Source organism: Equus asinus, chromosome 14, assembly GCF_041296235.1.
Source record: "Equus asinus isolate D_3611 breed Donkey chromosome 14, EquAss-T2T_v2, whole genome shotgun sequence".
NCBI classification, from domain to species: Eukaryota; Metazoa; Chordata; class Mammalia; order Perissodactyla; family Equidae; genus Equus; species Equus asinus.
Window position 1 is genome coordinate 46082392 of NC_091803.1, and position 21809 is coordinate 46104200.

Genomic DNA, 21809 nt, shown 5'->3' on the forward strand with positions numbered 1-21809 from the left:
CTGGGGAAAGATCAAGGGCCCAGACTCAGAGAAAGGAAGACATCCGTGAGTAGCTGGTGAGGAATCAAGGTGAGATGAGGTGAGTTGAGGAAAACCGGTCCTTAAACAGAAGCCCGGGGGGTCTGGGCTTGAGGCCACTGCAAGTTTCTGGCCAGAGGGGTCCACGAAGCAGGGAAGGTCCGGCGGGCAGCAGCGCTGGAGCTGACTGGAGACGTGAGAACTTGGCATCAAGGAGCCTATTTTGGCAACCCAGATAGTGTCCCTCGGGCAGTGCCCTTTGCACCCGAGATCCATGGCCTGCTGGGCGGGGGGCGCGGGGTCTCTGTCCTCCCCTGACGCTGCCCCACGCTTAGGAGCTGGGAAGCAGCTGCTGGAGCCCCGTGAGGAGGCGGCGGGAAGCCCGTCCCATCAGCCTGGCCCTACTTAGGAGCCCCGGACCCCCGCTAGCTCGGGCAGACCAAATCTGTGTCCCTTCTCTGGACCTCTGTGACATTTCGGTCCCTCCATCCCAGGTGACCAGGGACACGAGGACACGCCTGTGTGCCCGGGGCCGGAGGAGGACACAGGCCGCTCCTGGCCCCCGGCCCAGGACCTGCGATCATCTGGCCGGCACCGCTCCTGGCGGGGGCGACATCCTGCGTGGGGACCGGTCTCCGGGGCTCGCGTCCTCCGCGGTTGGGGAGGCCGGGTCCGGTCTGCGGGCAAGCGTCGCGGCTGGAGGGCCTCAGCCTTCCTCGGTGCACTCCCTTGCCTTCGAGGGGAAACTGAGGCCCCGAGCGGGACAGCTCTGGACCAGGGTTGCGAGGGTCAGGGAAGCCGGCGCCTAGCCGAACTTGGCCTCGTGCCTCAAGCCAGCTCCTCACGCGTCCCTGAGGGGCTCATCACCTCGACCCTGCAGACCAGCAGCGAGGCATCAAGGTAGCCGCGTCCAGACAAACCTAACCAACCGGAGCCCGCTCCGCGCATGCGCCCCGGCTCGCGGCCGCGGGTCCGGCCCCGCCCGCGCCAGGGCCGCGCACTCCGGAGTCGCGCGCTGGGACTCTCGCATGCGCATGCGCGCGGCGGCGCTTCCTGGGAACGCGGGCTCCGCGGAGCCGGGGTGGGCGGTGACTCAGCGCCCGGGGCGGAGCGGGGTCCCCTAGCTGTGGGGCCGGCGAGCTTCGCCCCCTCTGCCCTCAGCCGCGCTGGTGCCCGAGGCTGTCCCGGCCTCAGGCCGCTCTGTGCGTTGTCCGCTCGCTGGACGCCCGCAGGGGCTCGGAAGTCTAGATTCGAGAGCGGGAAAGGCCTTGAAGTTGCTCATTGTTGTTGCGGGTGCGGCCACAGGTTGCTGGAGGCATTTGGGGCATGTGAAGAAGGCGAAGGCGAATCGGTGCTGGCAGTGAGGATGTGGTTTTCACCTGCGGAAGTGAGAATTTTATGAGGTTATTCCATCTCCCTTTCCCGCCAGAAGCTCAGAGGAGCTGGAATCCAGTCTGCCTGTCCTGTCCTCCAGAACAGAAACCAGCCCTGCCTCGCTCACCTTCCCCTACTCCTGGGCGAGGTGGGTGGGAAAGCACTTAGGGCAGGTGACACTCCAGATACGGGGGTCAGGGAGGGTGATATTCTCATTGGGATGTCCTTCTTGTGGCTCTTGGGGTTCCCTGAGTCGCTAATTTCAGGAGCTGAAAAGGACTTCAGAGATTACGTTGTACGCCATCAAGTGGTCCTTAGCCAGGGATCTCCATCCAGGCTTTGGTGTCTTCTGACAGGATGCTGGCTTAGGTGGCTCCCTCTGCCCTAGATGCCGGCTGTCACCCAGAGATGGCCTCACTTCCCTTTGCAGCCCTGTGGAGGACGCATTGGTGTTGGTTTGTATCTGCTTCCTGCCTGGACCCTCAGGCATGCTAGGACCTGGGAAGGGTCCTCTGTGGCTAAACCAGGGTTGGCCAGTGGTTACTGAAAGGAAAGGGAATTTACTTTTAATTTCCTGGGTTTTCTTGGCTGTTGCCTTGGAGTGGAGATCATTTAGGCATCTGGTCCCTGGTGGCCTGAGAGGAAAAGGAAAGTCTTTGGAAAGGAATTAGGTGATTCCTGGAAGAGAATGAGGTGATGTGGGGTTTGGGAAAGCTCCTTGGCTGGCTAACCTGCCCTCTGCACTAGGAAAGTTTGTTTGTTTATATGCATCCATTTGCTTGGGTTTAACTTCACAGAGAGCCAGTAGTGGCAGGGAATTATAGCACAAAAGAGCCATGTGGTTCAGTCTGTTCTTTTTACAGATGAGGAAGCTGAGACTGCAAAGGAAAGAGACTGGCCCAGGGTCACAGAGCGAGTGAATGGCAGAGGTGGGACTTGAGTTCAGGTCTCCTGATGCCCAGGCCTGTTCTCATCCTCCTACCCCATCTCTATTAGGGGCCAGCAGAAAACATGGCACCTTTCAATAGGGTAATTTAAGGCAGGGTGAAGGGAAACAGCTCTGGAGAGTGCAGTATTCTGGGGCTAGTGACAGTGGGATCTCACCATGCCTACACCTGGGGACAGAAAGGCTGGGTGGAGGGTCATCTTCCTGGAGCTAGAACTTTGGGTCAAGGGGCTCAGAAGGCAGTTGAGGGAATAAAAACTATGTACTCACTTTCTCCCTCCCTCTGATCTGTTAAGACTCCCTGTGGACCAAACCCAACCGGAAGTCAGGAGGCAAGGGAGTCTTGATATAGTTCATACAGGTCAATTCTAGGGCACAGCACAGGGTGGAAAAGGATGAAGAATGTACCTGGAGGGACAAATGAAAGATATCCAGCATGACAAGCAATCTTACGTCTGCTGGTATAATAATAGTTTACATTTCTTGAGCACTTACTCTATGCCAGATATGTCCATTATCTCATTGCATCTTCCCATGAACCTAGTTTTCTCTGTTTGACAGATAAAGAAACTGACTAGTGAAACGGCTTGAGGGATGGAGGTATGAACACCTAAACTGACAGCTGCCTCCCCGGGGTCTTCTCTTGTGTATAGTAGTTCCTCTATGGATGTTTGTGGGATGAATGAATGGATGAGGAACAAACCTAGATAGGATTAGATGGGAAATCTCCCTAAAGGTCCTTAGCTGTGCCTGTTCCCCAGGGGACTGAGAGGGTCAGCTGCAGGGACTGGAGGCTCTCTGGAGAGGTGAGTCCGGGGCCTGTTGGGGTCTCTTCTGCTGGTTTGTAGTAAGCCAGGCTATTCAGGTTGAAAAAGCAGGTATATAGATCTGGAAAAAAAAAAAAAAAACCCTGGGATTCTTGGCTTTCCTAGTGGAGGATAGCTTTTGGAATTAAAATTTTTCTCCCTCTGAAGCCATCTTTACCCACCCCCTGATTCCTGATACCCCACAATCTGGGCAGGGGCCCAAGGTGCTGCCTCTCTTCCCTGCTCGACTCCTACTCATTGCTCCACCCACAAGCTCCGTTCTGCTAATTGCATTGCTGGTGCTGCTGCTGGAACACGGCGTTCTTCAGGGAGGAACCAAGAAGCAGCATGGTGGGGAGAGTTTACCAGCACCCCTAAAATGGCCTGCTGGGGCAGAAACCTCAGCTTAAAGGCGTGGGGCCTTCGCTCCACGCTTCCTCTTCCTGCTCCATCTCCTCTCTTCAGAATCCCCGTTCATTGGCCTCTTCCTTCCCAGAGGGTCCCAGAAAGTCTTTCATTTGTTGTTCGTCCTCCAAGCCCCTTGAGCATGGACAAGGAACCTCGTGTGTATTATCACGTGCTAGGTGCCTGACGCTGCGCCAGGTGCTTCGTATCTGTCATCTCATTTCTTTTCATGGTCGTCTCCTAGGTCGGGACCTTGCAGATGAGAAAACCAAGACTTTGCCTAGGTAACTTGTCCGAGATGGCACAGCTATTAAGGGTAGAGCTGATCTGACTGCAAGGCCCATCCTGGCTCTCCCTGCTGCTGCAGTGTTTGTGTTCATCATGTACTTTTGCTGTCCAGAGCCTTTTCCTTGTGCCATTGCCCATGTCCCTGGGCTTGGGCATGTCAAATGTACTGTTTCAGCCCAGTCTTGTGGGTTTCCACATGGATCAGCCTGACATTTGAGTCCATCCATAGTGCGTGCATCCTCCTTCAGTCCTTTGCTGCTGAGTCTCCTGCATCGGGAAGCCGTGTCACCTATTTCTGAATGGCAACGTCCAACCCATTCTCTAAAGCCCAGCTCATATGCCACATCTCCCTTGATCTCCCTCCAAACTCGTTCGCCTCCAGATTCCCAAACTCACCTTTGTGAGCCTGCCCTAAAGGATTTATCATGTTATCTCCTGTATTTACAGCAATTTGGACGTGCAACTTTTCTTTGTTGGGGGTGGGATTATACTTCAATAGTATTTGTATCTCTCTCCAATTCCTAACAGAGGACCTTACACACAGTAAGCCATCAGTGAATGGACACATCAGGGGTGCTGTTTGTGGTGTAAAGGATTTGTAAAGTGAAGATTTATCCCTCAACTTTACATGCTGACTTTGCTTAAAACAAGATTCAACTGTAAGGTAAATGTTCTGGTTGGGTTTGGGGGATGGGTGATGAAAGGCATCTTGTGTTTTTCTTGAGGGGTTTTGAATTTGGAGAAATGAAGAGACACCAGTGAGTGCAGGCAGCTTAGGTGGAAGGCTCTCCACGTCTGTCTCCAGATGGGGCCCAAAGAGGAGTGAGCTGTGTCCCTTGACCTTTATCATGGGCTGCAGCTTTTCTGAGGCCATCCCGTGTGCTCCCTGAGTCCCTTTATGTTTGCTCTGATAGACAAAGGCCATCACTCCTGCTTTCACCACCAGGGGTCGGGGAGACCTTGGCCAAGACGGCAGCCCTCCCTCCCTGGGACCTGAGTTGGCTCAGAGCACCCATTTCCCATAGCACCCAAGACAGACAGATGCTGGCCTCTCCAGCAGAGAACGGGTGTGGGCTGGGCTGACTCACCTGCTCTGTCACCGCCTACAGCTCCGTTCAAAGCCCTTCGGAATCAAAACACTTCCCTCGGAGAGGCACAGAAGGCTCTCCTTACAGAGAGCAGCTTGAGTTCCTGCTTCTGCAAATGTCTGTCACTGTCCCCATCTTTCAAAGTCCAGGTCAGTGACGAGCCATCCAACTGTGTGGCCATGGAAAACAGGTAGAAGAAGCAACCTGGAAAGGAATGCCCTGATCTGGGCATCAGGCAAACTAGTTTAAATTGGCTTCTGCCAGGAGCTCACTGTGTGTCTATAAAGAAAAGGGGTTCATTCTTTAAGCAAACTTTTTTTTTTTTTGACACCTACTCCTACTGTGCTAACTAAGGACAAAGAGGGTGATGAGAATCAAAATGTATCCCAACCCTTGACGGTCTCCCAGTCTCTGTAAATCAGTGCGAACCAGGGTAATAAATGCTACATGGAGGGGTTCTGGGAGCACAGAAGAGAAACTAACCCATCTTTCCTAGGGGAAATGAGTGAGCAGGAGAAGATTTAACTGAAGAGGTGACACTTGAGCTGGACCTTGAAATTGGAATTCTCCTAGCAGATGGGAGTAAGTCTGTCATATCTCTGGAGAATATTGTGCAGTATGTTGTCAGTGGAGTGAAGTCAGTGGAAGGTAGGGAGGGGTAAGGGTGAGGAAAGGAGATTAGATTGGAAGGTCTGCCTAGGTCTAGCAGTGAAGGGCCTTCAAAGGCTGTGCGAAGTTAGGACCTTATCCTGAAGGTAGAGGGGAGACATTGAGCTGATGTGGGTTGGAGAAAGATCACTGGCAGCAATGTGGTGGATGAATTGGGAGGGTCAAGGGTGGAGAGAGACACAGGGTGGAAGAGAGTTAGTCCAGCACAGGAAAGAGCATCTGAGGACCTCAACCATGGAATTAGAGAAGAGGGCTGGACTAGACAATCTCCAAAACTAAAGCTCTGTGCCCTGAACCCACCTGGGCCCATGATCCTTTCTGCACCTGCCCCCGTCCCTCCCAACTCCTAGTTGATTATATCAGTTGCTTGCTCATGCTCCATCCTGGGGGATCTGTGACCTGTTTGGGTTTTGACTCAATCCAATTTCCCTGTTTGTCGGTTCTGTCCACCCAACACTTCAGATAAGATCTCAGCTCCTTGGAGATTAACTGGGAGGAAGCTGTACTCTGTCTCGGGGTCCTCCCACTCCCCCCTCGGCCTCACTCTGCTCTTTCCTCCAGCCTTGGAACTTGGGTCTCCAGATTGGCAATGGCAACTATGCTGTCCTTCGCATTACTCTTTCCAAGAGGAAGGATGAGACACCACACCTCATTGGAAGATGTTGACAATCAGGAACTAGAAAAATGGATTAAAGGGACCTTGGGACCTTAGTCTAAGAGAGAGCAGAAGGTGAAATACAGGGCAGTCCCGTAGAGTGACCCAGTGAATCTTAGCCCCTTGATTTAAATTTAGGTCAGTTCTATAAAATGTAATCCTAAAACTAGAAGTGTGTGTCTTCTAAGGTCTTCACTGTCATCCCAGGTGAGGATTACAAGTACTGCCCCTTTTTGCTCTACTTGTTTGTAGACTGCCGTCTTGTGATTCTTGGGCCTGTAGGCTTCAGCAACCAGTCAACAAATGGGTTGTTGGTACCTACTGTGTGCACAGCCTCATGCTGGCTGGGTAGGGTATAGGCGCCTGCTGGCTATGTTCTCAAGGAATCAGGAGATTGACATTTTAGTCTAGTTGGGAAAGCAAAACACACGTGAGAACCAGCTGGAGAACAGAAAAGATGAGTAGTTAAGAGGCAGTTAAGACTTGGTGGGATCTGCCTCAAGAACCCTAGAACCTGACAAAGGAAGGAGCATGTGGTCTAGGTGTCTTGGGTCTGCTCAAGTTGGGGTCAGGATCCAGCCTGGATCTGGCTGGAGGTCTAAGCTGGATCCCACTCAGCCTCAGAATGAGGTTGGGGGCCAAGCAGACTTTATGCTGTCCTCATATGAGGCTCCACCCCATTTCCCAAATGTTTGTGCTGTGTCCTCGGTGTGCATCTCCCCGCTTGTCAGGATTCTCCATTCATCCTTCAAGCCCCAGCCCAAATGTCTCTTTTGCATGAAGATGCTTCCCTTCCACCAGTCAGAATTGTTGCTGTCCCTCTACAGCCCTTTGCTTATAACTCTACTGTGACATTTATTCCATGTTGTCATGTATTTGTGAATGTCATGTATCTTGTCATATCTTCATCAGTTTTGTGTTTTCACAGTTCCACTAGATTGTGAGCTGCTCATTAGCAGGGAATATATCTGATTCATTTCTCTAACTCCCAGGGACTGGCCGAGAGTGGTTCCTGCTCAGAATATGGCTGTTAAATGGATGAACAACAGTTTAACAGATTCTGTTCTCCCCAGTAGGTCAGTTATATAAAATCAGTTCTGTAAAAGTAATCTGAAACCAGAAGAGGAAGGTGCCTGCTTTTTGGAGCCAGCGTCTGGCAGGGGAACACACAGTGACATGAAAGGTCGTTGTATATTGGACTTGTGGGGACATACAAGAGAGGGTATCCAGTTGTCTCCTGGTCTCGACCCTTCAGGACCAAAGGGACAGAAGCCAGTATGAGTGGCAAGAATGGCCTCCCCTGCCTTATGGAAGGAGTCCTGCAATCAGAAGAGTTGGGGACTAGTTCTGAACCAATCTCGGTGACAAAATACTTACCTTATTAACGTTATGGGATTATTCTGTGAACCAAATGAGATAAGTATTTGAGTTCTTTGAAGAGTATGAAGTGTTGTTAGAATATTAGGCATCTTTGTATTTTCCTCTTCCTCCTGATCCCTGCTTCTCCTTCATTCTTTCTATAGAGAAATTTTGAACACCTTCCACTAAGGCCGGCTTGGAAGAGCTTAGCCAGTTTTTGTTTAAGTTCCCATTGAGGCCAAAGACTAGATTCAAGGTGGTAGAGAGGAAAGAACATGGTTTTTTGGCTTCTAAACCAGGGGACCCTGGGTAAATCACTTCAATTCTCTGAGCCTCAGTTTCCTCATCTGTGACATGGAAATGATGTTTACCCCACTCACCTGCTAAGGCTCCTGGGAGGATCAAATGAGACAATGAACATGACAGTGACTTGTAGACTGTAAAGGTCTATTCAAGTGTGATGGATTGACTTTTTAATCCATGCTTGAGGGCCCGGGATGAAATTTGCCAAGACTGTTGCACATCTAGACAGTGACATCATAGGCATGCTATTGGACTCTAGGGTGGGGCAGAGAAGGCAGGCCCATAGTCATGGGGGCAAGCAGAATACAGAAGGGAGCCCCACCCACCACCTGCCTGGAGAAGACCTGGTTCTGTGGTCACTTGTTTTTCCGACCTGAAGAAATTCCATCTCCTGGTTTCCAAGCTGTCCAAGACTCTCTCATGATCTCTCTTGCTCCCCTGACCATGTGCTCACGGGACACCGGCATTCAAGCCCAAGGGTTGGGGCCACTCCGGTTTAGTCCTCTGTCTCCAGGGTCTTAGCTTGGTGCCTGGGCATGGCAGGAATTCAGAATAAGTTTGTTGTTGAAACGAATACAGGTAGAGCATTTTGTGAGACCTCACACCATCCTTATTCTTGCTTCCTTTGTGTTTGCAAATTCCAGTTGTAGACAAACATTAAACAAACAAACAAACCAGACTGTGATTCAGAGAAATGGTAGCCACACTCATGCTTGCAAACGTGACTGGCCAGTGTTAACGAAAGGTCATTCTTCAGAAATGGGGTATTGCCTTGGCACTTTGTTAATCCCAGGAGGTGCTGAAGCTGGTTTAATGGAAAGGCTCTGGGTGTGCCTGTGGCCAGAGCAGTTTTAAATCCCTTCATTGGCCCTGCAGATCACTGGAGCGGAAAGAAAAGGGCTTAATCCACAAACACTTGTGAGTATTTATTGTGTGCTTGGCTCCGTACTGGGTACTTTGGGGAATATGGAAAAGGTCAAGTTGTGGCTTCTGTGTTGGAAGTGCTTAGACCAGAGATGAGAAGACGAGATGACTGGAGAGGAGCGGAGGCTTGCCTCTTGCAGGCAGCGTGTGCGCAGGGCCAAGGGAGTGGTAGATAATTACTGACATGGGAAGGCAGAGGCGGAGGATCCTCAGAGGCTCCAGGGGGTGAGTAAGGCTTTCTAGAGGAGGTGGAAATATGTGAAGAAGACAAAGTCAATCACTGAGACTCACCTCTCCCCCCAGAATGCCTTCCTTCCCTTTCTGGCCCCAATTAGGAGATCATATTAATTTTCTACTGCTGCATAACAAATGACCACACATTTAGCAGCTTAAAGCGGCATCCATTCATTCTCTTACAGTTCTGTAGGTCGTAAATCCAGGCAGGATGTGCTGGCTGTCGCCTGGGGGTTGTTCTCAGCTTCTAGAGGCCAGTCTCATGCCTTTTCCATGTGGCCGCCTCTATCTTCAATCTAGCAACAGTGCCTCAAACCCCCCTTTTGTTTTGAATCGCTGACTTTCTCTTCTATTACCAGCTGGAGAAAATAATTTTCTTTTTAAGGACTCATGTGATTAGGTCAGACCCACCTGGATACTCTCCTTTTGATTAGCTTGAAGGCAACTGATTAGTAACCTTAATTACGATCTTAAACATTTTTAAGTGTATAGTTCAGTGGTAGTAAGTACATTCATATTCTTGTGCAGACATCACCACCATCCATCTACGGAACTCTTCTCATTTTACAAAACTGAAACTCTGTATCCACTAAACAATAACTCCCCATTTGCCCTCCCTCAGCAACCACCATTCCACTTTCTGTCTCTATGAGTTCGACTACTCTAGGCGACTAATGTAAGCAGAATCACACAGTATGTTTGTCTTTTTATCAGTACCTTATTTCACTTAGAATGATGCCTTCAAGTTTTATCCATGTAGTAGCATGTGTTAGAATTTTCCTTTTTTAAGGCTGAATAATATTCCACTGTATGGATAGACCACATTTTGTTTATCCATTCATCAGTCAATGGACACTTGGGTTGCTTCCACCTTTTGGCTATTGAGAATAATTCTGCTATGAACATGGATGTGCATCTATCTCCCCAAGACTTTCCTTTCAATTCTTTTGAGTATCTATCCAGAAGTGAGATTTCTGGATCATACAGTAATTCTATTTTTAGTTTTCTGAGGAAACGCCATGCTGTTTTCCACAGTCGCTGCACCATTTTACATTCCTACCAACAGTGCACAAGGGTTCCAATTTCTTCACATCCTTGTTTGTTATTTTCTGGGGGATTTTTTGTTTGTTTGTTTGTTTTGGTAATAGCAATCCTAATGAGCGTGAGATGATATGTCATTGTGGTTTCGATTTGCACTTCCCTAATGATCAGTGATTTTGAGCATCTTTTCTTGTGCTTCTTGGCCATTTGTATATGGGTCATGAAATCTTGATAAAGACGTCAGTCCATCTGATGTATGGCACACCCTCATTGTAGGAAAAGTACCTAAAGCGGCGAAATGCCATCTGTTTAAATCTACAGAGAGGGAAAGGAAATTGGTCGCCCAGGGCTAGGGGTAGGGACGGGCAGAATAGGGAGTAACTGCCAATGAGTATGAGGTTTCTTTTTGGCGTAATGAAATATTCTAAAATTAGATAGCAGTGATGGTTTCACAACTCTGTTAACATACTGAAAAACATTGAATTGTGCAATTTAAATGGGTGGGTTTTATGCTATGTGAAGTATATCTCAATAAAGCTGTTTTAAAAATGCTGGCGTTTGAGAGTAGAACTAAAACAGTAACAGCAATAATAGCAAATGTTACTACTGCATTAGCCCACTCCACTGAGTAGCAGTGAATGTTAGAAATTTGGGTGAATTTACATCCTTACCCAGAATTTCAGTCACCCTCCCTCTCTCTTCAGTTTCCCAAATCAATTCTTGTCCCTTCAGTCTGATTCTGTCACGTGCATATACCTTAGGTTCTCCTAGCCCAGGAAGTCTCTTCATTTTACCTGCAGGGGCAAGCAAACTTTCATATTTGGCAGAAATAGAAAGTTAGACAGCGAAGAGTCACCAGCCTGGGGTGTCTCTGGGCCTTACCCTCAACCCTGGCTTTGCAGGATGTTGTGGTCAGTGGGTCTCCTCGAGAATGGGGCAAGCAGTTGCCTAAGCTGTGTTACTCAGAGCCCTAAAAAGTGCTCTCGCAATTCCGCACCTAAATTATTCGTCCCCCATCTTCTGATGGCCTGAAGTCACACCATTAGTTTGTCTTCTTTGTCACGTCAGTCTCACTGAAGCAAGGTTTTGAAGGAATAAGAGTCAAGGTTTTAATGAGTTGGAGAAGGAGAAACCTGAAGAGGTGGACAGTTCTGGACATGTCACTATGGCATGAGGCTGGCTCCTAGCCAGCCAGGAAACCCCACCAAGACCTGGGGCTTTCTCAGGCTGAGAGCCTTTGGGCTCAAGTCACAGACTTGCACATGTGCGGAGAGCTTTCCCGAGGCTTTGCCTGCATGTACCCCACTTAGCCCGTCTCTCCTGGGTAAGTCTGGAGGGGTGCCCCCTTGAAGCTCACTTCCTGGCCCAGTCAGGAAGATAAGTGACTAAGAAAGGGAGAGGACAGATGGGAAATAGTTTAAGGTTGGAGGCACTAGAAACATATTTTGGTAGAGTTTGCGGTAGAGAGTTGTCAAGCCTTTCTCTTCCAACAGTGATCCTTTTGTAGGTCTTAGACACTGCGAAAAAAAACATCGCCCCTCCATGCACTACCTTTTGCAAAATGAGGAAATGGATCCCGAGAGAGGAAATGACTGGCCCAGGGCTGCACGGCCAGTTAGTAGAGCCAGCGCTCCCAGCTCTGCTGCTTGGGCATCTTCCACTCAAGCTCCACACATCTCATCCAGCCCAGCCAAAAGCCTCTGGTTCCAGAGCCTCCTCTGCAAAGAAGGAGCTAGGACAGCAGACACAGATGCAGCCCTCTTCAGATGGCCTCTGTCCACCTGAGCTGCAAATGTCCACCCTGCCCCACAGTTGCTCCTGTGGCTTTCTTTGGAGCAGGCTTCTCTCCTGGCTTGCTTTCTGCCTTCTCTGCTGCAGCCCCCTCAGTCCTCACGGCAGCACCATCTGGAAGTGTAACTCTGCTAAGGATGGCCGCAACTTTGCCCACCCCCTCCGCCATGTTCTGCTGAGTGTGGGCCCACACCAACGCAGATTTACTAAGTACAGAGAGTTCTCCTTTTATTCATTTCTGATTGCTTAGGGAGAATAAAATGTTGCTTCTCAGACTTCAGAGTCCTAGCACTTAAGTATTGACAATTTAAAAAAATTATTTGCAAAGTCTTCCCCTTGCTACTTACTACAGCTCCTCATACTCTCCTCCTCTGATCTGTGTCACGGACAAGGTCTATGGCTTAAAGGGCTTGGATCCCTGAGCTGGGAGGGACTATTCCGTCCCCTTGGCCTCACAGCCTGCTCCTCCGCCTTGGCCCAGATCTTATTCTCTGGGGTCAGGAGTCCTAGAAAGCTCTCTGTGTCTTGGAAAGTCTGGCCTGCATTCCTTGTGCAAGAGGGAGATGCCCGCCTATTCCTCCTTGTCTCCAACTCGGTCTCCCTTCTTTCTCTCTTCCCTCCTTCATCGCTCTCTCCTTCCCTTCCTCTCTTCTTCATCTTCTTTTCATCTCCAGATTGTCTCACCCTTGTGACCAAGCATCACCCAGGTACCACCCAAGTATAGTGCCATATTGGCGATGTGGCTGTTTTTTGCGTGCAGATTGGATAATACAGTTGACTCATTCGCTGTCATTCATGATATCAACACATTTGGGAATGGCTCAGGCCAGAAACCAGCTGGAGAAGCCAGGCTACTCCCAGGATGGGAATCTCTTCCGCGTTATTTTACTCATGGTGAGAGGCAATGGAGAGATTTTGCTGCCTCTTGACGCAGGGTGTAACGGGGAAGCAATGCCCCTTGACGTCTGTGGGTGTTTCCACCTCTGTGCCTTCACTCTGAGAGCCCCTTCCCTCTGGAATGTCCCCAGTTTGACCCAGCCTGTCTCCCCTCTTCCGCCCAGTTCCCCTTGCTCTCAGACAGAAGCTGTGCATTGGCAGAACCCCCTTGTAACGACTCCCACAGTGCATCCCAGTTCTTTGTTTGCAAGCTAGTCTACACCTAGAGACAAGGGAGCATCTCGGAGGCGGGGCCGCACCCAGCCCATCATCGCATCCCGAGCGTTGGCACACAGAGCATGTTGACAGTGTGGCAGGAAGCAGCCTCCCTGTTGTTGGCGCCTTCACAGCGTTCTTGATCCGTAGCCTGCACCACTACGGTGCTGGTGTCTCTCCCTCGTATTATGAACTGTGCCTTTCTGCGTATGCCCTGTGGCCCACCCCCAAAACACAGTTGGGACAGAGGTCTCCAGCCCTGCACAGAGGGTCTTGCAACCACTAGATGATCCACCGGGTTGAGCCAAATGAAAATGCCGCTGTTTGATAGCTTTTAACCTGCAAAATACTATGTCTTTTGACAAGGAGAGGTTTTCATTGCTCAGGCTGTCCTGATGTGATCAGTGGTCAAGTCCCCAGGCCTTCTTCCCTGCCTGCTGCTACCTTCCTCCCAGGGCAGGAAGCTCTTCCCTCCTCCCTCCTGGCATGGCCTCCTTTCAGGTATAAGAAAACTATTTTTTAAATGTCAAACCTGATGTCAGTTTATTGATTTGCGTTGAGAGATAGAACTGCCAGCTAACCAGCTACCTCTCCCTCGTGGCTAGGAAAATCTCCCTCTGAGGACAGCTTGGCTTCTCAGAGTTGTTTGGTGAGCAGAAGACGTAGATGATCTCAAAAGGGAGTGTGCTCAGATGCGGGAGCCCGGGCAGGGCGGGGCCAGCCCGAGGCGGATGGGCCGCAGCCAGGCCAAGCACCTTCTCCAGCAGCAACGGCAGAAGAGGCGGTTTCCTCTGTAGGACAGAACGCGCCCTGAGAAGGCAGTGAGAACTGATGGGGAATATGCTCAGACAGTCGCAGGCGCGGATCCCCGCTGGGAGCAGTTTGCTCCAGCCCACCAGGGAAGCCAGTGGTGTTGATTCGGGTGATTTCCGACCCCTCAAATAACCTGTGAGGACTGTGGCTAAAAGAAGGAGGAATCACCTCTCAGAATAGATTGTCTTTTCCTCCCTCCTTCCCTTTTTTCTCCTTGTATTCTCTCTGTATTTCTTTTTTCTTTCTTTTTTGAATTATAGTTTATTTTCAGTAAAATGCACTTATTTTAAGTGCACAGTTCAGTACATTTTGACAAATATATACACTCATGTAACTATGAGTCCATCACCCCAGAAAGTTCCCTTGTGCCTTTTCCTCTCAGGCCCCTCCCCACATGTCCGTCAACTGAACTGATGAATAGATGGATAATCACAATATAGTCCATCCCAACAGCAGAATATTATTCAGCCCTAAAACGAAAGGAAATACTGACATGTGATGACATGGATGAACATTGAAAACATGCTAAGTGAAAGAAGCCAGACACAAAAGACCTCATGTTGTACAATTCCATTTCTATGAAACGTCCAGAATAGGCTAATCCATAGAGACAGAGAGTGGATTAGTGGTTGTCAGAGGCTGGCGGGGAGAGTGCTAATGAGTATCGGGTTTTTTCTGGACTTAGATGGTGATGATAGTTGCATCCCCATCCTCGGGGTGACCAGAGTTCTGTTTTTTTCCAACATGGAGTGTTTGTGCCTGTCCTGGAACTTGTAATTGGAGTCATGTATTGGGTACTCATTTGTGTAAGACTTCTTTCACTCACTGTAATGTTTTTGAGATTTGCCCATGTTATGGTGACTGTGGTTTCTGTTTTTTGTGTTTTTTTGTTTTTGCTGGGTAGTATGACTTTGCTATGGTTTCTCTATCTACTTTCTTTTTTTTGTTTGTTTTTGGTGAGGAAGATTGGCCCTGAGCTAACATCTCTTGCTGATCTTTCTCTTTTTGTTTGAAGAAGATTGTTACTGAGCTAACTTCTGTGCTAATCTGCCTGTTTTATGTGGGATGCTGCCACAGCGTGGCTTGATGAGTGGTGCTAGGTCCATGACAAGCAGTGTGTAGGTCCATGCCTGGGATCTGAACCTGTGAACCCCAGGCCGCCGAAGATGGAGCGTGCAAACTTAACCACTATGCCACTGGGCCAGTCCCTTTATCTACTTTCTCATAGATGTTGTGACTATTATGAATAAAACTGCTATGAATATTCTTGTACAAGTCTTTTTGTGGACATGCGTTTACCTTTCTCTTTGGTAAATACCTAGAAATGGAATTGCAGAGTCACACAGTTTTATAAGAAACCGATAGAACTTCTTCCAAAGTGATTTTACCCTTTTCCACTCTCATCAACAGTGCTGGGAGTTTTGGTTGTTCCACAACCTTCCCAACATTTGGTGTTGTCAGTCTGTTTCATTGTAGCCGTTCAGTTTGGTATGTTGGAAATTTAAGAATTTGATGAATTCCACTTTATTAATTTTTTTTATAGTAGTGCTTTTTGTGTTTTGCCTAAGAGATATTTGCTTACCTCAAGGTTATGAAGATATCTTCTGTGTTTTCTTTTAGGTGCTGTCTGGTTTTAGTTTTTTCTTTAGGTCTAGAATCCATTTCAATTTAATGTTTTGTTATGATGTAAGGAGTTGTGGCTTATTTTTTTCCTTTTGGATAGACAATTATTCCAGCCCATTTGTTGAAAAGAATTTTCTTTCTGCATTGAATTATCTTGGTATCTTTGTTGAAAATCAATTGTGTGTGTGTGTATATATATATAAATTATGTATATGTGTGTGTATATATATACACGTATATATATATATATATATATGTAAGTCTCTTTCTGGATTCTATCTTGTGGAACACAAAGCCATTGATCTATTTGTGTATCCTAATGCTAATACCAAACTGTCTTGATTACTGTTTATAGTAAGTCTTAAAGTCAGCTAGTGTAAGTCCTTCAAATTTGTCCTTTATTAAGATTATTTTGGCTCTTCTAGTTCTTTTTAACTTCCACTTAGATTTTTAGAATCTGTTTGTTGCCAATTCCTAAAAAAAAGCCTTCTGAAATTTTGATTGGGATGACCCTGAATCTACAGATCAGTTTGGGGAGAATTGACATCTTAACAATATTGAATTTTCTAATTGATGAACATGGTACATCTCTTCATTTCTTTAGGTCTTGAATTCTTCTCAACAGTGTTTTGTAGTCTTCAGTGTAGAAGTCTTGCACACCTTTCATTAAATTTATTCCTAAGTAGCATTTTTATTTTTATTTTTATTTTTATTTTTTATTTATTTATTTTTTTAAAAGATTTTATTTTTTTCCTTTTTCTCCCCAAAGCCCCCCAGTACATAGTTGTATATTCTTCGTTGTGGGTCCTTCTAGTTGTGGCATGTGGGACGCTGCCTCAGCGTGGTTTGATAAGCAGTGCCATGTCCGCGCCCAGGATTCGAACCAACGAAACACTGGGCCGCCTGCAGCGGAGCGCGCAAACTTAACCACTCGGCCACGGGGCCAGCCCCAGTAGCATTTTTATTTTAATGGAGGAGCCTGGAAGCCACAGAGGGGTGAAGGTGAAGTGGTAGATGGACAGATGATAGGGCTGATGTTTGGGGTCGGGCCCCTATTCAGCATCCCAAATAATCAGCAACAAAAAGCAAGTGGTCAGTCACACAGGGTGGTTCTCACTGAGTCCCCTCCATCTGGATATCAGAATCAAGCAATTCTCTCTCTGGGGACTCGGTAGCCAAGATGTCTGTGTTTGCTCATTCCCTCTGTACCCTGAAATGACCACCTTCTTAGTTCTCCCTTCTGAACACTGGGTGGACTACGAGGGTCAGGCATAGGCCGGTCCTGCTCACTGTCCTCTCCTGAGGGAAAGTGTGATGGCTTCAGCTCCTGATGAGCCTCCTCAGGCTGTTCCCTGAGCAGTGGTGGCCAGTGACCCCTTGGGCGGGGGGGTGCCTGGCTTGGAGAGCTGTGCCTTAGTGAGCTCAGAAATGTAGTAGAATCAACTTGCTAGGGGAGGGTTGGAGAAGAAAAAGAGAGATGGCTGAGAAGAGGCAGAACATGAGGGGAGCTGAATGACTTCAGTGGCAAAGCCCTGGAGAAGGGGCTCACAAAGGCCTACTGCCTAGGGGTCTACCAGATGGCCTGTTTCCTAGAGCTGCCTTGGATTTCCAATGACCTTCCAGTTCCATGCCTGCAAGGCCTCCCTCTCCTGGCATTCCTGCTCTTCTCAGGAGGCTCAGGTGTTTGATTTTTTCCAAGAGTCCTGTGATGGCTGGCTTGGTGGCTAAGGTTCCTCTGTTCCTTATTTCCCCAAGAATCCTAATAGTGTTGCCTTCCCAGTTGCATGAACTAACTTGAGGGAATTGCTGCTTCTTGCATCCAGGAGTGCCCAGCTAACACATCTGAGACTCCTATTGGGTCTGTTTTGTTACCTCAATTTGGAGCCTTTTGCTTTTCCCTCATTTACTAGGTTGTGTCAGAGTGTGTGTATGTGTGTGTACACAAATAACTGGGGCTCTACACTTTATTTTTGCTGTTTTGTCATACATAGGCAGTGGTCTTATTGGTATTTGGAGTGGGCCCTTCGGAGGCATCCTGGACAGTGGGGGAGTCGCAAAGTCGTGCCATGAGGAAGACTTGAGAGAACTAGCATTCTCAGGAGAGAGGTCTGGGGGCTTGCAATACTGCCATGAAGAAGCACACTTGCTCCCAGTGTCGCATGGGACGGGGAAGAAGCCACAGGGAAAATATTCTGGCTTAGTGTAAAGAGCTTTATGGGAGCTGTATGACCATGGAACTGCCTTCTTTGCCTGGTTGTGATTTCTGTATCCCTGGAATATACAAGCAGAAGCTGTCAGACTCCTGCACTGTGCCTTCAAGATCTGTTTGATTCTGTTCCTAACACTTTACTGGGAGTTGATTAATGTTCTCCTCCCAAGAAGACTTCTCTTGGGGGAAGGCACCTGAAGGAAGACATTTTTGAAGGTGAAATCTCAGGAACAGTGACATGAGTGTGGGGAGGTGTTTTTGGCTGTTGCCCCTCAAATGATACCGTAGCTGGTAAACAAGACCAGCCATGATCCATTCTACCACATGGAAATGCCTTTCCCATCAATATCCGCACCAATCATTTTTTTGGTCAAAGTGAGCTCTCCCAAACCAGTTGGGTTAGGCCTCCTGCTTCTTTGCAGCCTCTCTCCATGAGAAAGTGCCAGAAGGTGTGGCATCAGGACTGGAGGAGAGAGAGTGGGATGTGGCTGCAGGAGACGCCTACTCAGGCACTTCATGGAGAGCACACTTCTCTCAGCTGGAAGCCAACTTTTCTTTCTTCTTGTGACTCAACCATCATTTATTAGAAAAGCTGCCTGAGCATTCTTCGCTTCAGTCAGAAGCTCTGCTCATGCTTCAGCTCTTGGTGCTGTCAGAATTTGCCCCTTTCTCATTTAAGATCTCATAGGAGACTTGTCCCTTCTAGATGGTCCTCTTTGGGGGGACCCCTGACCTCCTTCATGGTTTCTCTGGGGTGGAGGATGATACCCTTTCTTGTGCTTTCAGCTGGTCCCACCACTGATGTATCTTCCGAAGATGCATGTCTGGGGCTTGAGTGGGGGAGCAGCGCGGTGGCTGGAGACGAGGGACGCATCACTCCTCATCACGGAATGAGAGGCATTACGGGCCAAAGAAGAGAGCTCTGAGGTTGTACAAGCCTGGATTTGTTTGCCAGTTCTGACACTAATTAGCTGTGTGACTCTGGGTGGTTTATTAACTCATCTGAGCCTCAGTTTCCACATCTGTAAACATGAGGTGACGGTATCTCTTGTACTTGGTTGTTGAGATTATTCAGTGAGATACCGTGTGTGAAAGCACCTAGCATGGTATGTGGCTTTGACTAGGAGCTCAATGAATACCACCTCCCTTACTTCACTTCCTGGAACTCTGGTCTTTATTCCATCTAAGGCCTTCTTGGCAGCCACCCAGCAGGCATGCTGGTGGGCATCTTATTGGATGGAAAGTCTTGGTGCCTTTTAGAGCTTCCAGAAAGATCCATGGACAGAGTAAGTGGCCACTTTATGCTATTCCAGAGCATGACCTGAGGAGTGGATACTGGACTCCATCTGTCACTTGTTTACTCACTACCTCAGTGTGGCCTGAAATTCTTCCCATTAGTCATTTCCATTTTAATTTTCTTCTGGAATCAATAGATTCACCTGGAAAACAGTCTATCATCTATAGGCTGGAGTGTAGAAAGCCATTGTCAAGGGTGGAGAGGAAGGCCAGGTGTGTTGGCTGTCTCTCATCCAGCAGCACATTGGACCCTTTAAGAATGAAATTAGTTGACTGACACCTTGGAGCAGAGACTCTGTCACTTACCTCTTTTTTGCTGGAGCCCTGCCTACAACAGGAGATTATCAACACTTTTTGTTGATCCAGTGAATGTCTTTTAAAAATTATGTGATTCTGATACATGCTACAACATGGATAAAACTTGAGGACATTATGCTAAGTGAAATAAGCCGGTCACAAAAAGACACATACTGCATGATTCCACTTATATGAGGCACCTAGAGTAGACAACTCACAGAGACAGAAAGCAGAAGGGTGGCTGCCAGGGGCTGGGGAGGCGGAATGAAGAGCTGTTGAATGGGGACAGAGTTTCAATTTTGCAAGATGAAAAAGTTCTGGAGAGGATAGTGGTGATGGCTGCGCAACATTGTGAAGGTACTTGATGCCACTGAATTGTGTGCTTAAAAATGGTAAATTTTGTTATGTATATTTTACCACAATAAAAAAATTGTGTGTGTGTAATCTAACCAGCGTCCCGAATTTTTAAAATTGTGATATAATCAATTAGTTCTCAGAGATGATACTGTGCATCAACATTGTCAGACGTAAAAATATTGTTGGATTTGTTCACTTATTCAACAAACAGTCCTCGGCTGCCGGCTCCATCCACGCCCCTGAGCCAAGCTTGAAGATACAGAGATGCATTCCCGGGCTTACTCTGCAGAGCGAGGTTCTGAGACAAAGGATGAAGACCCAGCCCATGAACCTCTGAGTCAACAAGCGAAGCCTGCAGTCCGGCAGAGGAGACCGAGGAAGAACGATCAGTTCCCCTGTTGTGTGAGGCAGGATTCGGAGGCAGGCAGGGGCTCAGCTGGAGCCTGTTGTGGGAGGAGGAACTCAAAAGAAGGAGGGAAAGGACACTGTGCTGGTGTCCCTACAGCCAGCTCTGCATATAGATGCGGAGTTGTGACATTGGCAGGTGAGTTTGAGAAATGGCAGGAAGCCCAGTGGGGCTGAGGTGGGGCTCTCAGTGACTGGTAAAAATGAGGTGGAAGGAGCACATCACAGTGACTTCAGAGTCCTCAAATCTGGTGCCAGCCTCACCTCAGTCTCCTGTCAGCTGGTGCCCTTGGCTAAGTTAAAAAAAATCTCTGTGAATTTCATCAAGAAAATACTTCCCGAATCGACAGGATTAAATGAGAACATGTGTGAAGAGTGTTTAACTGAGATGTATCTATACCGTCTGTATCTATATCTATAGATCTACATCCACATCTGTATCTGTGGATCGATCATCTACGTCTGTGCGCACATGCACAAAGGATGGGTTAGGGTGGGAGGACGCTGAGGGTCTGGAAATAAGCCTTGATTGTTTATAGGTTTCACTTCTCTGTGTTTCAACCTGAGCGTTTTGGCTCTGGGGAGTGGTGAGAACATCCTGGGTGTGACGGGTGCCCCAGGTCTCCCCAGCCCAGCCTCTTTGTCAGAGTATGGCTGGGAGTGTGGGACCCAGGGTGAAGATCTGGGTGGAGCCTGGGGGTGTCGACAAGGGTGGGTGTCGAGGCTATGAGAGCCTAAGGCTGGCTCCTTCATTAGTTACTTTGTTGGGGTTCAGGTCAGAAGCGCCGTCCCTTGGGTGGGCCTGTTTGCTTTGTCGCCATGGGGACCACACTGTCTCAGTGCAGACCCATCCGTGCTACTTCCTGGAGAAACAGTTTGGGAGGCAGTAGGGTCATTTTCATCAATGAAAGAGGATGCACTCACACACCCACGTGGGCGGCAAGTGTGCATGACTTAGACGTGGCGGAGCTGGAAGAAATGATGTGTCCAAGAATGGACAGTGGAGGGAAGGGAAGGGAGGGAACACAAGGCTGTATGAGCCATTGATAACTCAGCTTGAGTCAGTTTAGCAGATCGTCCCTAGTTGCCTATCAGGACTGCGGGCAGGCTGCATAGGAGTAGCCACTGGGACCTTGGGTGGAGGGGAGAAAGTCTACACAGAAAGAGTAAGGGAGGGCCTTTGGATTCTGTACACATGGACTGGCAGTCTGCTAATAATTATAACAACATTTATTGAGTGATTACTCAGGAGCTGCACAAACTTTTCTATATATCTCCATCTTTATGGGGGTTGTTTTGGATGGGAAAAAATTACATCTTTATTTTTATTAACTCCTAACAGATATTTAGCATTTCCTCCGATTATGAGTATAGGCAACAGACCACAATTGTATTGTCAGGGGTGTGAATTTGTCATCCTGGAAATCACAGATATTGAACCAAAAAGGACTGTCGCTGCAAATTGATGGAAGATCTAGGCTCTTTTCTCTACTTTGGTATTGCCAGCTATCTGGATACAAATGGCTTTTTTTTCCATTTGCTTTATGAGCCATGTTAACATAACCACTGGGGGAACATGCCTGGAATGCTGCCAAAGAAGAGGCGATATGACAGAATTTTCAGGTTATCATTGGTGGAAATTTCCAGAGATATGTCTTTGGGCTAAGAGGTCAGTTTACTGGACTTGGATGGAACTCTGAAAAGGGTTCTGATTAACGAGTCAGTCTCATTTACTTTTTTGTTTGTTCTATTTTTT

The 21809-nt window shown here is 48.2% G+C and overlaps 1 long non-coding RNA gene across 3 annotated transcripts; it reads left to right on the plus strand.

Annotated features, from left to right (window-relative positions):
- The first annotated feature begins 1050 nt into the window (after positions 1-1050).
- Positions 1051-20434, plus strand: LOC106826022 (uncharacterized). 3 transcript variants are annotated; one of them, XR_006513442.2, is made up of 5 exons: positions 1121-1405; positions 4366-4501; positions 5422-5507; positions 18485-18625; positions 19860-20434. It is a non-coding gene; the product is annotated as an uncharacterized lncRNA (long non-coding RNA). The 3 variants fall into 3 exon arrangements; XR_011494357.1 differs by lacking the exon at positions 19860-20434 and having other exon boundaries at positions 1051-1540; positions 18485-19735; XR_006513440.2 differs by lacking the exon at positions 19860-20434 and having other exon boundaries at positions 1074-1405; positions 18485-19735.
- The last annotated feature ends 1375 nt before the right edge of the window (positions 20435-21809 follow it).